This window comes from Lynx rufus, unplaced genomic scaffold, assembly GCF_022079265.1.
Source record: "Lynx rufus isolate CCGP_SWC_20201006 ecotype Redwood Valley unplaced genomic scaffold, mLynRuf1.p SCAF_17, whole genome shotgun sequence".
Lineage (NCBI taxonomy): Eukaryota > Metazoa > Chordata > Mammalia > Carnivora > Felidae > Lynx > Lynx rufus.
The window spans coordinates 3,514,126-3,528,729 of NW_025814831.1; positions in this window are offsets into that span (position 1 = coordinate 3,514,126).

Here is a 14,604-nt window from a genome sequence, read left to right on the forward strand (position 1 = left end):
GGGGCCGCCACAGTCGATAGAGTCCTTAAGGGCAGGTAGGAGGAGGCACGTGGACAAAGAGAGGGTCAAGGCCAGGAGGCTTCCAGGCGCCCAAGCAGAGTTCCAAGGACGGGCAGATGGGGGTGATGGTGTGCACAGGCTGGAGGGGTGGAGGGCCCCGTTTGCATGAGCGGGCAGGGGGAGCCCGGCTTCCGACCCCCGTGGGCAGCCCCTCACTCACCAGAAGCAACCTGGCTCTGGGCTGACCCCCTCAAGGCGCCCTCGGGGGGCCAACGCAGCTCCCCACTCTCCACAGAACCCACCTCGCTGGACTCCACTACGATCGAGGGCAGTCGCTGGCCCAGCCGAGGGCCCTTCTCCCGGGCACCTACCGCAGCCTGCAGGGGGGGTGGGCAGGGGTCAGGACGACGCCGGGCCCTGGGCTCCCTGCTCCCTCCCACACCTGTCCTGCACTGTGTCCACTGGGAGGATCGGGGGCCCTGCCGACTCAGGCTGCAGGGCAGGAAGGAGGGTGTGTGTGTGAGCGTGCACACGCGTGTGTGTGTGTGTGTGTGGTCGTGCAGGTGCGGGCCTCTCCCCCATCCCACCACTGCGGCTGAAGCACCACTCGGCACCTGGGGCAGCAGCTCTCCCCGGGGCCCCAAAGGACCCACGGGGGCTCAGCCCTCAGGCCCATTTCACAGACAAGAGCCTGAGGCCAGAGAGGCCAAGGCGACACGGTGAGTGAGCCCAGGGCTTCTGTGCATCCCCAACTGCCCCCTGTATCCTCGCAGCCCCTTCCTGGGGTCTTCCCTGCTGGGTCCTTGGTCCCTCCCCAGCTCAGAGGAGCTGGGAAGCTGTTACCATGGCAACCTGAGCGGCTCTCTGGGCTCGCTCTGGGCTCATTGTTCAGTGCCCACAAGAGTGTGCGGGGGCTGCCTCCCCATGCCCTCCTGGCGCCCCCAGCGTCTCCGCCTCCCATTCAAGGCCTTCCGAGACGGGGGGCCCAGCTGCGAGTGCTACCGCCCAGCCCTCTGGCCCTAAGGCCACAGCAGCACTGACGCCCGCCCTGCCCACGTCCACGCCTCTGCTCCTGCAGGTCTCCCTCCCTGGACCTCCCCACCCCCCACCCTTCTACATAGAAGGAGAGTCGCTTGGTGCCTGTGTTCCTTCCCCCAGTGGCACGAGTGCCTTGAGGAAAGGCAGACACACAGCCCGAGGACTTTGCTAACCGGCCCTGAACCGCCACAGCACAACCATCTGCGCGTGTTTGAACGCACGTTCCTGGGCCCCCGCCCAGACTCTCTGAATGGGGGGGCCCAGGAATCGGCATTTTCACCAAGTACCGCAGGTGACCTTGTTGACTGGGACATCTGTGGAATCAGAGGGGCAGCGCAGCAGGGACCCGTCCAAGCCCCAGCGGCTGGGCCATCCTGGCTGCTCCTGTTCACACTGCCGGGTCAGGGGCTCCCTTCTCCTGGAATCCCTCCCCACCGCACCTGCCACCCCGCTTCCTGTCCTCCTCTGCAAAGGCCTTGTGACCCCCAACCAGGGGCCCTCCTCGGCCCAGAGTGTGCCACCGGGATGGGGGAGGTCCAAGCCAGCAGCACGTGGAGTTCAAAGGCCTGGTGTCCCCCTTTTCCATCTGCCGTGCCGTGGAGGCTGGCCCCCTGGGTGACCCCGGGCGGGTTCCCCTCTCCGGCCCCGCTGCCCGCCGGCGGTGGCGACGATGACAGAGTCCCAACTCTAGAACTCGGAACATCAAGACTGCACTGCCTGTGGAGGGACTTCACTTTTTAGCTCTATCAACACAGCTCCCAAAACCTAGAGCCGAGGGCGGGGGACTCTGGCATTGCCTCACCCAGCGGAGAGCAAACTGCTTTGCGGAGCAAACCCTGGTTGGGAAGTGGTGCTGAGTAAGCCAGGGAGGCTCGGCCTTCCATTGCTTTATGCACCAGACTTCTAGAGAAGAGCAACCACTTCTCCCACCCCGACGGGTAAACTGAGGCATGCCCCAAATCGCGGGCCAGGGCTTGAGGCTGGCTTCCTCCTGTCCCGCAGGGCTGGCAGACCCCAGGGCCCCAAGTACACACCTTCCCTGCCGGGTCTCCAGCCTCCTCAGCTGGGCTGAGCTCCTGCACAGCGGGCCGGGGGGCACTCATGCCGTTGCTGCTGCCGGTCTGCATGAAGACAGGGAGAAACGAGGCCACGTGCTGGAGCCCACTCTCCTCCTGGAAGCTTCAGACCGCTCCAGTCCACAGCTAGCCCACCCTGGACCCACTGCCCACTGCCCCCTGGCCCTCTGTCACCACTGCTCTCTGCCCACACCCGCCCGCCACCGGGGGGCACTGGACAGGCACCACACGATGCGCCCGGGGTTGCGGAGGGGCAGGGGCAGGGCAGGAGAGGCTGACTCAGCCCCAAGACCCACGAAGGCCTCCTCGAAGAGGGCCAGCGGATCTGAGGCCCGAGGGACGAGCAGTGGGCAGCCAGGCCAGCGGAGAGATGTTCTGAGGCAGGGAACGGCAAGGAAGGGCACAGAGATGGGGGGACCCTCTCCTCCCCGAGCTCTTGCTGCGGGGAGGGCTCCCTTGCCCTTATACTGGCCTGAGCAGGCAGGGCCAAGTGAGGCAGGACGTCGGTTTCCCTTCAGCTGCGGGTGTTGGGGGCCCGGCCCTGGCTGTGTGTGGGGTGTCAGCTCTCCGAGAGGACCTGGCCACCTTCGCCTCGGGCTGACTTGAACCTGGCTCACGCCGCTCCCAGCCTCAGACCCTCCACCTGCACCTGGCCAGAGGCAGAAGAGGGGGTGGGGTCCGGCAGGCGACATCTAACTTCAGGGCAGGCTGGGAGGGGGCCGCAGGCAAGGGGCAGGGGCACTGGGAGGGAAGTGGGCAGAGGGACAGCAGTAACCAGTAGGATGGATCGCTTGTGCCACCTTGCTGGTAGTGGGGGAGGGGTCCTGTGGGCACGCAGGGCGGGGGGCGGCGGCTGCTGTTCTGGGATACGGGGTTTCCTTCACCGAACATCGGTTCAGTTCGGGTCCCGCGGAGACCCAGGGAAGGCTGGGAGGGGGGGCCATGTGCCTCCACCCAATCCCAGAGCCAGGGGAGGCCGCCCCTACCCTGCCTCACAGAGCCCCATGCTCCGGGGTCAGATCCTCCACAAGCCCCTCCTGGAATCCCACCGCAGGACTCAGAAGCTCAGCTAGAGCCCAGGGCAGCCAGGAGAGACACCAAGAGACTGGACGCAGAGAGGCACAGAGACTCAGAGGGAAGGCGAGAAAAACAGCTGGCCACAGAGACAAAGCAGAGATGACAGGACTGGGGACAGAAGAAGCAAACAGACCCGGAGGGAGGGTACAGATGGAGGGAGAGAGAGACACAGACAGACAGAAGGACAGAGAGAGACACATGAGAGAGCTGTCACGTCGGCCGAGCAAGGGGCCAGGCTGGCAGAGAGCAAGTCCCTGGGGTCAGCCTCCCGCTGCCCGGGGCCAGTGCCAGCGGCAGCATTGGACCATCAGGGGCCCCACCACCCACACCTCCGCAGGCTCCCAGGTGCGGAAGGCCGGGTCAGGCCTGCACAGCCCCCCAGGGGCACTGCTGTCGCCCAAAGCCCGGCCCCAGCAGCCAGGGGCTGAGCACGGCCCCCACTGCCTCCTCTTTCCCGGAGCTTCGGACCCCCCCCCAACTCCCCCTCTCTCCTCTCCCAGCCTCGCCAAGCCCGGCAGCCAGGGCGCCCCGCGGGGCGAGGGCCCCGACAAGGGTGGGGAGGGGGCGCCCCCTGGGCCTCACTCACACTCACCCTCCCGCGCTGGACGCTCGCGCCGGGTCGCCACTCTCGGCTCCGAGCTGCCAGCCCCGCTTCGCCCGCCCTCCCCCGCGCTCTCCGCCCACACGCGCTCGCCCGGCCCCCATTCACACTCAGGCCCCCGGGCGCTTCCGCCAGGCCCGGCCCCAGCTCCCAGGTAGCACCTCGGCCTCACCCTCCCTTTGACAAAACCGTGCCCCCCACAGCCTGAACCCGCTTGAGACCCCAAGCCTCAGGTTGGAGGTTCAGGGATTTGGGGGGGGGGGTCAGAAATCGGTGGGGCCAGATCCATGGAAAGAGGATACCCTCCAGTTTGAAGGAGGAGCTAAGAGAAGGAAAACACCCAGGTAGGATGGCCAACGTGGTGGGGGAGGGGTACGTCCCAGCACCACTTCCCTCTCACCGTCGTCCCCCAGGCTATTCCCAAAAGGGAACAAAACTGGCCTGGGACAATCAGTTTCATTCAGCCTGGAGTGCAGACCTGATACCTGGGGCCAAGGTGCAAAACTTCTAAGCCACACGATGCCCCACCCTTCCACCATCCAGCAAATGACATCCAACCCCTAGCCAGCAGCCACGGCCCACCATTCCGCACCCTCTTATCCAGCCATCATCTACCACCCACCACCTATTCATGTATTTTCTACCATCCAGTCACGGCCAAACCACCATCCAACATTCATTAACCATTCAACCCCAATGGTCAAACCGATCCACCATCCCACATCATTAGCCATCCAACCCCAATCACCACCCACTATCCAACCACCTTGCACCAACCATGCATCCATCCATTCCACCCATACCCACCATGTGCCAAGCATGAACACACCATGAAAATACCCATCAGTCCAACATTAATTCACCATCTACTCACCCACTACCTATCTACCCATCATTCACATTCTAACAGCTTTCCATCAGTACTTAACTACTAGCCATCTACCATTCATTCACCCATCCGCCATATATCTGGTTGTCGTTACTCAATCTATCATCTGTCTACTGCCCATTTATCTGGATTTATCCACCATCCATCCACTAGCCTCCATCTATCCAATCAGCCACGAACGCATCCATCTACAATTCAGTTACCAATCAATTGCCATCACCCCTCCATTCATATTTCTATGAACTACAACATGCCATCCACCCACTCACCAACCACCTACCATCCACCCAACTCTTATCCCTATCCACCGCATATCTGTCCATTCATTGTCCACCTCACAATATCCTCTATCCATCTACTCATCGTCCAGCCATAATACACTATTCATCTAAAACCCATTTGGGGCACCTGGGTGGTTCAGTCGGTTAAGCAGCCAACTTTGGTTCAGGTCATGATCTCACGGTGTGGGAGTTTGAGCCCCACATCAGGCTCTGTGCCGAGAGCTCAGAGCCTGGAGCCTGCTTCGGATTCTGTGTCTCCCTCTCTCTCTGCCCTCTCCTGCTCTCTCTCTCTCTCTCAAAAATAAATAAACATTAAAAAAATTAAAAAAATAAAACCCATTAAACTATCATCTACCATCCATCCGTATTCATCCATTCTGGAAAAATTTATTGAGTGCCTTCTATGTGCCAGCTATTGTTCTAGGTGCTGGAGATAGAGTGGAGAGATAGCAGCGAGCATTCATCCACCATAGTCTGTCCACCATTATAATGCATCTATGATCCATCCATTTATCATCTATACATCAGCTCCCATCCATTATTCACTATCCATTCAATATCCATCTTCATTCATTATCCGATCACCATCCACTTGCCATCTGTCCATCTTCGTCCATCTCTACATTAAATCCTCCATTTACCATTCACCACTCACCACCTACAATCCATCCACCATCTCTCCAACATCTTCCCCTTCACTGTTCACCTTTCCTTCATCCATTTTCCAAGATGTAGCCGCCTGTCATTTAATCATCATCCATTCATTACCTCATCATCGTGTATCCATCAGAATCCAACCATTCATTATCTATCCACCATCCACCTTCCATCTGCACTTCCATAGTTCACAAACCATTGTCCATTGGCCTAGCACCTGTTCATTTATCATCTGTTTCTCCATTCGTGCACCTTTCAGCCTCCTCTACACCAGTCAGGATCCCTCCATCGGTCCCACATCCATTCACATTTACCTGCCATTTATCCATCCCTCCTCTATGGATAGATGCATCAAACCATCCACTCACTATTTATCCACCATCCACCCCCCAAGCATCCACTAGCCACCACCTATTACCTACAATTCACCCTCTGTCTGTACATTCTCTTGGTGCCCATCAATCTGTCAATTTAGTGTCCACATCCATCCACCCTCCACCTATCAATCTCCAGCCTATTTATCTGCTTATCACCTAACCGATTACCATTAGATAAATGCATCTCTATCTCTCCATCACCTGGCATCTCCATCTACTATGCTTCCAGCACTTACTCAACCATTATCTACACACCCACCCACGTCACACACACACATTCTGCCATTGTATCCATCTTTCCTCCATTAGTTCACCTCTCCATCCAGCTCTTCGTCCTCTACCAGCCAGCCAGCTGTCTCATTCATAATTCACCCATCCATCGTCCCGCCATGCATTTATCCATCGTTCTTATATCCTCGTGTTACCCATACACATAAACGTCAGCTGACCTTTCCCACTTCTCTCTAGCACCATCTCCGTCCTTCATCTACCCACCCATCTTCTCACCATTCTGTCACCCATTCACTCATAAACTAAACATTCATTAATAAATACTAATACCAAACATTTATTACTCAGTGTTAGTGCTGGGTTCCAGGATGAATAAGATCCCATCCAAAATTCACGGACTGATGCATTCACAATCTGATGACCCAGAAAGGGGAAACAAGTCCGACAGAGAAGCGGCATTGTAAAGATTCACGTTGTGTCTGAAGCTCAGTGCCTCCACCTTCTGGCCACAGGACGGCTGGCGCTCTGTGTGCAAGTTCCCCTGGAGAAGGATGGTGGGAGGGGGGAGACGTCACGGCAGGACAGCAGTGGCCTGAACTGGGCACGGTGGCTGCAGTTTGGGAGACCCGATGATGTGGGTATAAAGAGGGGTAAGACAGGAAAAAGAGGTTGGCAGGGGTCGTGCAAGGCTACGAATACCCGGCTAAGGGATAGGTGCCCGGTGATGGGTCCCTGGTAACAACAGGGACCTCTGGGAGGGTTTCAGGCAGGTGCCCCGGTCAGCTAAGTTCTGCGAAAGGAGCCCCCCCACCCATCCCCATACCCTTCTCCACTGAAGATACTTGAACCGGAAGGACAGGGGCTTGCCTTCGGGTCACACAGCAATGCCAGAGTGGCCCCTGTGGCTGCACCTGTACCGTCTCCACACACAGACACCCTTGTGTCAGGAAAGTGTGTGCTGGCATGCTCCCATTTCCACCCCTCACCCCCCAAAAGGCCACCCTACCTCCTTTCCACCTGGGCAGGAATTGCTCTCCCTACTTGTTAACGAGGGTGCTAGCTGTCACCTGGGGCGTTGGTTATCGTCCAAGGCGCTAGCTGACGAGGGCCTCACGGCTCCTGGGACTTGCTCCTAACAGGGTTCTCAGGAGGTGCTCGAGGCCTTTGAGGCTCACAGCTCTGGCTGTCTTTAAAGACGAGAGGGGCCCGTATCTGAGCCTACAGAGTCAGCCCAGGGGCCCATCTATGCCTCCGGCCTCTGATTGTGCTTCTCCCCCTCCTGCCTGCCCTCCATCCTGCGCACTTCTCCACAGGAGACGGGCAGGTCTGGAGGCAGGGGCTTTGTGTCCTGGCCACACCCAGCCTTTGCTGTGTGTCCTTGGGAGGCCCTGCCCCTCTCTGGGCCTGTAACTCCTGCCAATGTAGCAGGGTAGAACGGACTACGTGAGAGTAAGGACCCACCATCTCTGATGTTCCCACGGTGATGGCCGCGGTGAGACTAGAATTATCCCCTTAACACCCCCCTTGCCACGCGCACCATCCGAGGCTTGAACGGGGGTGAGGGCAGCCTGCCTAGGCTTGGGAGACTCCGGGTGGGCGGAGTCCTGGGCCTGGTCCAGGAAGGTTTGCTCTGCGCGCCCTCGTGCGGCCACTCTGGGGTAAAACAGCCCAGACTCCCGGATCGCCGCCGCGAAGCAGGGACAACGCAACCAACATTTGGGTGTTAATCCGAAGCATTTAATATTTTGAAACGCGACTTGAGCACCATGTTCCTATGCTTTGTCCTCACGTGTTGATCCGTTAGGAGAAGCAGGTCCAGGACTGAGCCCCTACGGCCCCTGGTCCTAAGGGTCCTAAGTAAATGACCCCGGGAGAGGAGAGGACCTGCCAGGGGGTGGGTTGACGATGATGGAAGAAGGAAGGTCTGGCTAGAGAAAGCCCCCTTCTAATGACTGTCTCAGCTCGATAAAATTTTCACCTGTCTTGCACCAACACTGAATCTTCAGCCCTTAAAGACTGATTGACTACACCAAGTTTCTGGGCATTTCTCTCGAATGCAAATAATCAGATTTCAGAGTTTTTTAAATGCCATCTTAAGAGAATCACACCGACAGAGGCAGATCCAGGGAGGAGGGTGAGCAGGTGGGCGGGCACAGGGCACAGCGTCTGTAGGACCCACGAACCACCAGCCGCCACCACAGCTGGCCATCGGTGTGCCTGGGGCAAGTTGGTGGGACAGGTCCCCTGGGGTGGGGGTGGGGCGGAATCTGTCCTCCCTGGGAGGCTGGAATGAGGATAGGAGGAGGACCCAGGCCTGTCTTCCAGACCTGAACCGCCCCCCTTGGGGAAGGGGGGGGTCGGGGTGAATGGGGACCCCAGGCGACGTGTCACCAGGGATGCCAGACCCACTGCTTTGGGGCTCCAGGGGTCTGGGCCACAGAGCTTAGTTTGAGCACCCCTCCCAGCCTGAGAGACAAGCTGCGATGGCAGGGGAGGGAGGGGGTGACCACGCTCAGACCCAGAGCCTGGGGGCGCCCACCCCTATGCCTCCCCCTCGGAGCTTAGAGTCTGTCCGCTGGTCTCAGTTTCTCTGAGCCCGGGGTCCTCCCCTTCTCCCCGCGGGGGTGGGCGCAGATTCAGGTTGCGGGAGCCAGAGGGGATCTGGTTGACATTCTCTCCCCACTCAGCGCTGCCCCCAGTAGCCTCTACCCCCAGCACAGAGGGTAAAACAGGCTCGAAAGGGTGGGTGGGCGGGCGAGAGACAGAGACGTCCAGGATCCGGGGCACTGGGGAGAGGAAGGGGCTTGCTCCCCATTTCACAGGCCCCAGGCGCCCGCTGGTCCCCTGCGCTGGGAGCTCGACTCAGGAGGCGAGGGCAGCAGGGGGACTCGGGTTCCAGCCCGGCCGGGTCCGATCTGTAGCCCTGTGGTCTGAGAGGAGCTGACGGTGCTTGATTTCCAGCTTGAAGGACAGGTGACCTTGGACAGGTGGGGATGGAAGCAAGAGAGGCAGCCCAAGTGTGGAGGCCCCGGCTAGAGCAGGTGAGGGTGGGGAGGCTGCTGGGACCTGAGGCTGGTCCCACGGCAAGGTTGAATGAGGCAGCAGGGGCGGGGGTGGGATGCGGTGGGGGGGACGAGAGCTGTCCAAGGTCATGCCGCCTGCTGAGGTCCTCCCACCTGAACCTTGCTAGCAGAGAGCTGCACACATCCAGCCCTGGGCCACCCACCACTGGGGACAGTGCTGTCCCCAGCCCTTTCTGCTTCCTCGCCCCAACCCATTCTGAGAAACTGCGGGTGGGCAGGACACCTGGTGGTGAGGTGGGGTGGGGTGTCAGGGGGTTAATCTCTAGAGCCTCCAGAGGTTGGCCCACTGCCAGGAGCAAAGGGCAGGACCCAGCTGGCCGTCCTGGGAGATACCCCAGGTCTCAGCACATATGGCCACCCATCCCCACCCCCACTAAGCTGCGGCTCCTGGTCACAAAGATGGTGACAGTTCCTTCTCCTGGAAGCATTGGTAAATGAGCAGAGCCTGCCGTGAGCCACCCTTGTATAACAAATATAGAGTTTAAAATAGGTGCCCCTGTAATGCACATGGATGTTTGTATAGCATGGGATGTTCTGGAACGATACACTGTAATTCTAGCAGAGTTTATACAGCACTTCCTGTGTACAAGGCACTGTCTGCATGCTTTGCCTAGCTGATTTAACCGTGGGAACCCTGGAAGGATGGTATATTATTATCCCATTCTATGGAGGAGACCAAGGCACAGAGGGGAGGAACCTGCCCAGGGTCACAGGGCTGAGTGAGAGGCGAGGCTGGGATCTGGAGGCGGGATAGGGACTGCTCAGCACGGGGCTGGGCTGCCGCTGTGGGGTGCTGGGGCTAGAGGGGTGAGGGGGCACACCTCTGCCCGTGCCTCCATTTAATACTGGCCACATCCCAGCTGGTCCTCCAGCCCTCACGGCAGCCCTGGGGAGGGGGGCTGTCAACCTCTGTTCCCTGACACAGACTCCGAGAGGAAGCGGCTTGCCCCAGGGCTCACGCAGCGCTGAACTGAGCTCAGGAATCCTGCCTTCCAAGACCTGGGGCCGCAGGCGAACCCTAGAGTCGTCCCTCTCCTGATGCCTGGGGGTCACCGCGTGGGTGTTAGGCCCCGGGGGGGGGCGCAGAAACTGCCCATCCCCCCCCCCCCCCGCAGCCTCCCGTTTAATCATTCGGGCGGTGGGAGCTGGGCTCTAAAACCCCTCGTGTGAACCCCCTGCGTGCTGGGGGACAAAGCCCTGCTGGTGGGCCTGGGGAGGGGCCGGGCAGGAGCCAGATGGCGCCGGGGCAGGAAGGACAGCTCTTGTCCCCCAGCCCCAACTGCAGGGGTCAAGGCCTGGAGCCCGAGCAGGCTTAGAAGCGGGGCCCAGCACCACCACCCCCCCACCCCCCCATCCGGCCCGGCCCTGTGTGCGCTCGGGGAGCAGCCGGGAGAGTGCACGCCCAGGCCCAGGTACTCCCCTGCCATCTGGCACCCCCATCCTGTCCCCTCTGTCCCAGGCGGTCCCCTCCCACCCCACCCCACCCCTGGCAGGTCATTCCACGGCGCCAGACCCCACCAGATGCACGTCGTGAGAGTTGCGAGCAGAGGCCCCCAAACCCTGCACCTCCAGGGTGTGCGCCCTGAGTGGCGCAGGGGTGGGGTGGGCAGGTAGGGAAAGGCTGGAAGAACTCGTGCAGGGGGCAGCCCGGGCTGCAGGCCCTGGGGGGAGCAGACCTTCCCCCCCCCCCCCAGTCAGCAGGGACACCAATGAGGGTCTTGAAGGCCCATTTCAGGAGACTAACCTCTGAGCTCTGCGAGGGGCAGGTGAGACCTGTGATAATAGCAATTCTGGTGATGAGAGAGAAGCGAGTTATGAAGTGCCCTTTAGGCCCACACTGCCCTCTTCTTGCTTCATCCTCAGAAGTGGCGGGCATTATAGCCCTTCAGCAGGTAAGGGGCAATTTGCTGGTTGGTAATCTCCCCCCTGGACCCCGTCAGATGAAGCAGCGGACTGCCCACTGGCGGTGTCCGTAGTAGATGTCACCCAGAAGGTGACCGCGCCCTGGGTTCCCACCCTCTGCTCCCAGGGTGGAGGGGGGGTTAGTGCCACCATGGCCCACCACAGAGGCTCTGGACGGAAACTGGGCATCAGTCTGGAGCTGCCGCTGGGGTTCTCCACGCTGGGCAGACAGCAGAATTGCAGGGAGGCCCCCGCCCCGGTGGTTCTGAGTCAGTGAGTCCGGGGCGCCTTTCCAACGGTCCCGGGGGCTGAGGCTGCTAGTTGGGTCCGGGGACCACACTTTGAGCACCACAAGGCGGAAGGGGCGGCCAGAGGGACAGGAGTGTCCTCAGACTGACCCTCCCAGGCCTCCACGGTCCACGTCTCAGGCAGGACACGTCAGCCTTGCAGCCTGGGGACGTCCCTGTGCTCAGGGGCAACGTTCAGGCCTCTGCTGGCCACACAGACTCAGACCAAGCCCCGACGCCTCCAGTGACTCCCTGGGTGCCCCGTGGGTGGGTCTCTTAGCTACTCGGAGCCTCGGTTTCCTTACCTGCTCGATGGGGAGGGGCACGAGACCGTGTGCAGATAAGCAAGAGCCTACGTGGAAAGCGCTCGACAGATAGAAGTCTCCGGGGTTATTCTTTCCCAGGAGGGGACATCAGCCTGGCGTGGAAGGAGGCCCGTGCTGCACTGACAGCGAGGGGACCAGGGCACCTGAGATCAGGGGACCAGATCAGGGGACCAGAGCAGCAGGCTCTGCCACTCACCAGCAGCCACCTCACTTCCCGAGCCTCAGTTGGCTCTTGTGAAACAGGGGCCGTCCCCGTCCCTGCTTCAGCGGGTTCTCAGCGGGTTGGTCTACACAGTGCCATGCACACAGCGCACAGTGTTTTCAGTCTTTGCTGGGAAGCCTTGGTGTCCTCCCCCAAGCTGCCGCCAACACATGTGCATTCTGATGCCTCCCCCCGACCCCTCGGTCCAGCCTGCAGGCCTGGGGCTTCCGGGAAGCGAGTAGTTCTGTCAGTGTTGCTGCTGAAGGCTCTGGAGCAGAGATCCTAGACCAGGATTTCTCCAAAGGACCCCGTTTATCCCTGAGGCAGTGGGGAGCCACGGAAGGCTTCTGAGCAGGAGAGACGTGGTCAGGGCCAGCCTTTGGGAAGATGCCCCTGGCCATGGAGGAGAGTGGGTGAGGCGGCCAGGTAGGGAGTCCAGCCGCAGTCCAGGTAGGGCAGAGGTGTGCCCAGGGACAGGCCGTGCCGATCACCGCCTCGTCTCACTGTCCATCATCATCGCCGATAGCAGCTACTACCGTTAGTAACCACTGCAGGACCATCCGCGTATAACGTACCCAGTGTGACTGCGGGCTGCGCCCGTGACCTCACTGAAGTCACAGATGCTGCACCGGAGGGTCTCCGTGCCCCTTTCGGATGAGCAGCTGGGGGTCACGGAGTCAGTCTGCCGCCTCTGGTCCGGTCCTCGCACCCAGCCTGCGGAGCATCCCACATGGGCGGCTGCTGGGATGCTCAGTGCTTGCGACGCAGGAAACACTCCCGGAGGCATTGGGGCGTCTCTGACATGCATGGTGGGGGGCGGATCACCAGGGCAAGCTTGCAAACTCACAGTCAGGTCTAGGTCAAGATACCAGGGGAACGGGAAGTAGGGCACCCGAGAGAAGGCTGTCTGGTCCTCCCTCCTGGCCTGCCACCCTCACTGGGCTCGCGGCCTCCATCCTTCATGCACAGACATCCCCACGGGCACTTTCCTGGAGTTCGATCCTGCCGGGGTGCTGGCTCATGCAGCTGACCTTCTAGGTCCTACACGCTGTCAGCCGGGAGGTGAGAAAGGAAGAAGGCGAACCCCCTGCAGGAAGAGCTGTGGCCCAGGGACTCGGGTGGCAGGAAACCTCCGGAACCGCCACCAGGGTCACGGCAGGACCCGGGCGGCGACCGGCAGGGAAAGTGGAACCTCTGCAGGGAGTCCCATCGGCCGCCGCCCCCCCCACGCGTGTCCAGACCTGCCCCCTCTCTGGCGTCTCACACTGGCCACCTCTGCCCTCACTCTGTGCTGGGGGTTTGTCTCCCTGGAAAGCCTCACAGGGCTGCTTTCTTCCGGCTCCCATCTGAGCTGCAGAGGGGCCCCCCTGAGCCCCCCATCTGTAAGGCAGGCAGCCCCTCCCTCTCCACCACCTTGCCGTGTCTGCTCTCCTTGAAACCATCATCACTCTTCAAAATTCTTTCTACTCTTGTGTGCACGGGTCTGTGGTCTGTCCCGGGACTGGAGTGGACGCTCAGGTGTAGTAGGTATTCAGCAGCTTTGGGTCAGTTGAATGAATACTTCTACGTAATTAAAAAAAATGTTTATTTATTTTGAGAGAGAGAGAGCCAAGCAGGGGAGCGGCAGAGAGAGAGGGAGAGAAAGATTCCCAAGCAGCGTTGTCAGCGCAGAGCCTGGCACGGGGCTCAAACCCACGAACTATTGAGATCATGACCTGAACTGAAACCAAGCGTCGGACGCTTAACCAGACGCCCTGGACCTACGTAATTTTTTAAATGGCTACATGGACCGTGATTTATCTATTTGTCTGGTGATGGAGATTCAGGTTTTCATCATTTTAACTGGAAGTAACTGGTAACGACTATTACTGCACACGTGACTGCACCATCAGAGTCCCAGCAGGGGCACAAGAGAGCAGGGAAATCAAGGGCAGCAGAAAAAATGACCTATTCACCAACGTGTGGGCAGGGCCTGGGACCACTGGGGAAGCGTGGGCAAGCTCCCCGGGGCGGCAGTGGTGGGGAGCTTTTACTACCTCTGGGTCCTCCAGGGGCAGCAGGAAAGAGGCTGGCTGGAGCCCGGGGGCAGAGGCAGCAGGAAAGAGGGGTGGCTGGAGGCTGGGGACAGCTGCTCCAAAGGCTGTGGCCGCAGCAACGCGGGAGGGGGAGGAGGGGAATCGATGGCCGTCTGACTCTGCGCCGAGCTCCCCATCCTATGGGTACAGGCCACTTGGAGCACAAAGCAGGAGGGCAGAGCAGACCTGTAGAGGCAGAGGCACACTACCCACCCTCGTGCCCTTTGGCGTCCACGCTGGTCCTACGGGGGAAACGTGTCCTCCACTGATCGTTCTGGGTGATGACGACTGGGGAGTGAGCCATCCTGAGCCTTAGGCTTTGGGCATCAACAGCGCTCTTCGTGTAAGGGGGGAGGGGGAAGACAGGCAGGCAGGAAACAGTCACCAAGGGGCACGCCTGCCGTAGCACCTGCTTCCAGGCACGTTCTTCAACCACTGACCCGCGTCCCTCCCCCTTCCGCAGGCCCGTCAGCAGCACTGTTCTTTTAGTCTTGGCTGGGTG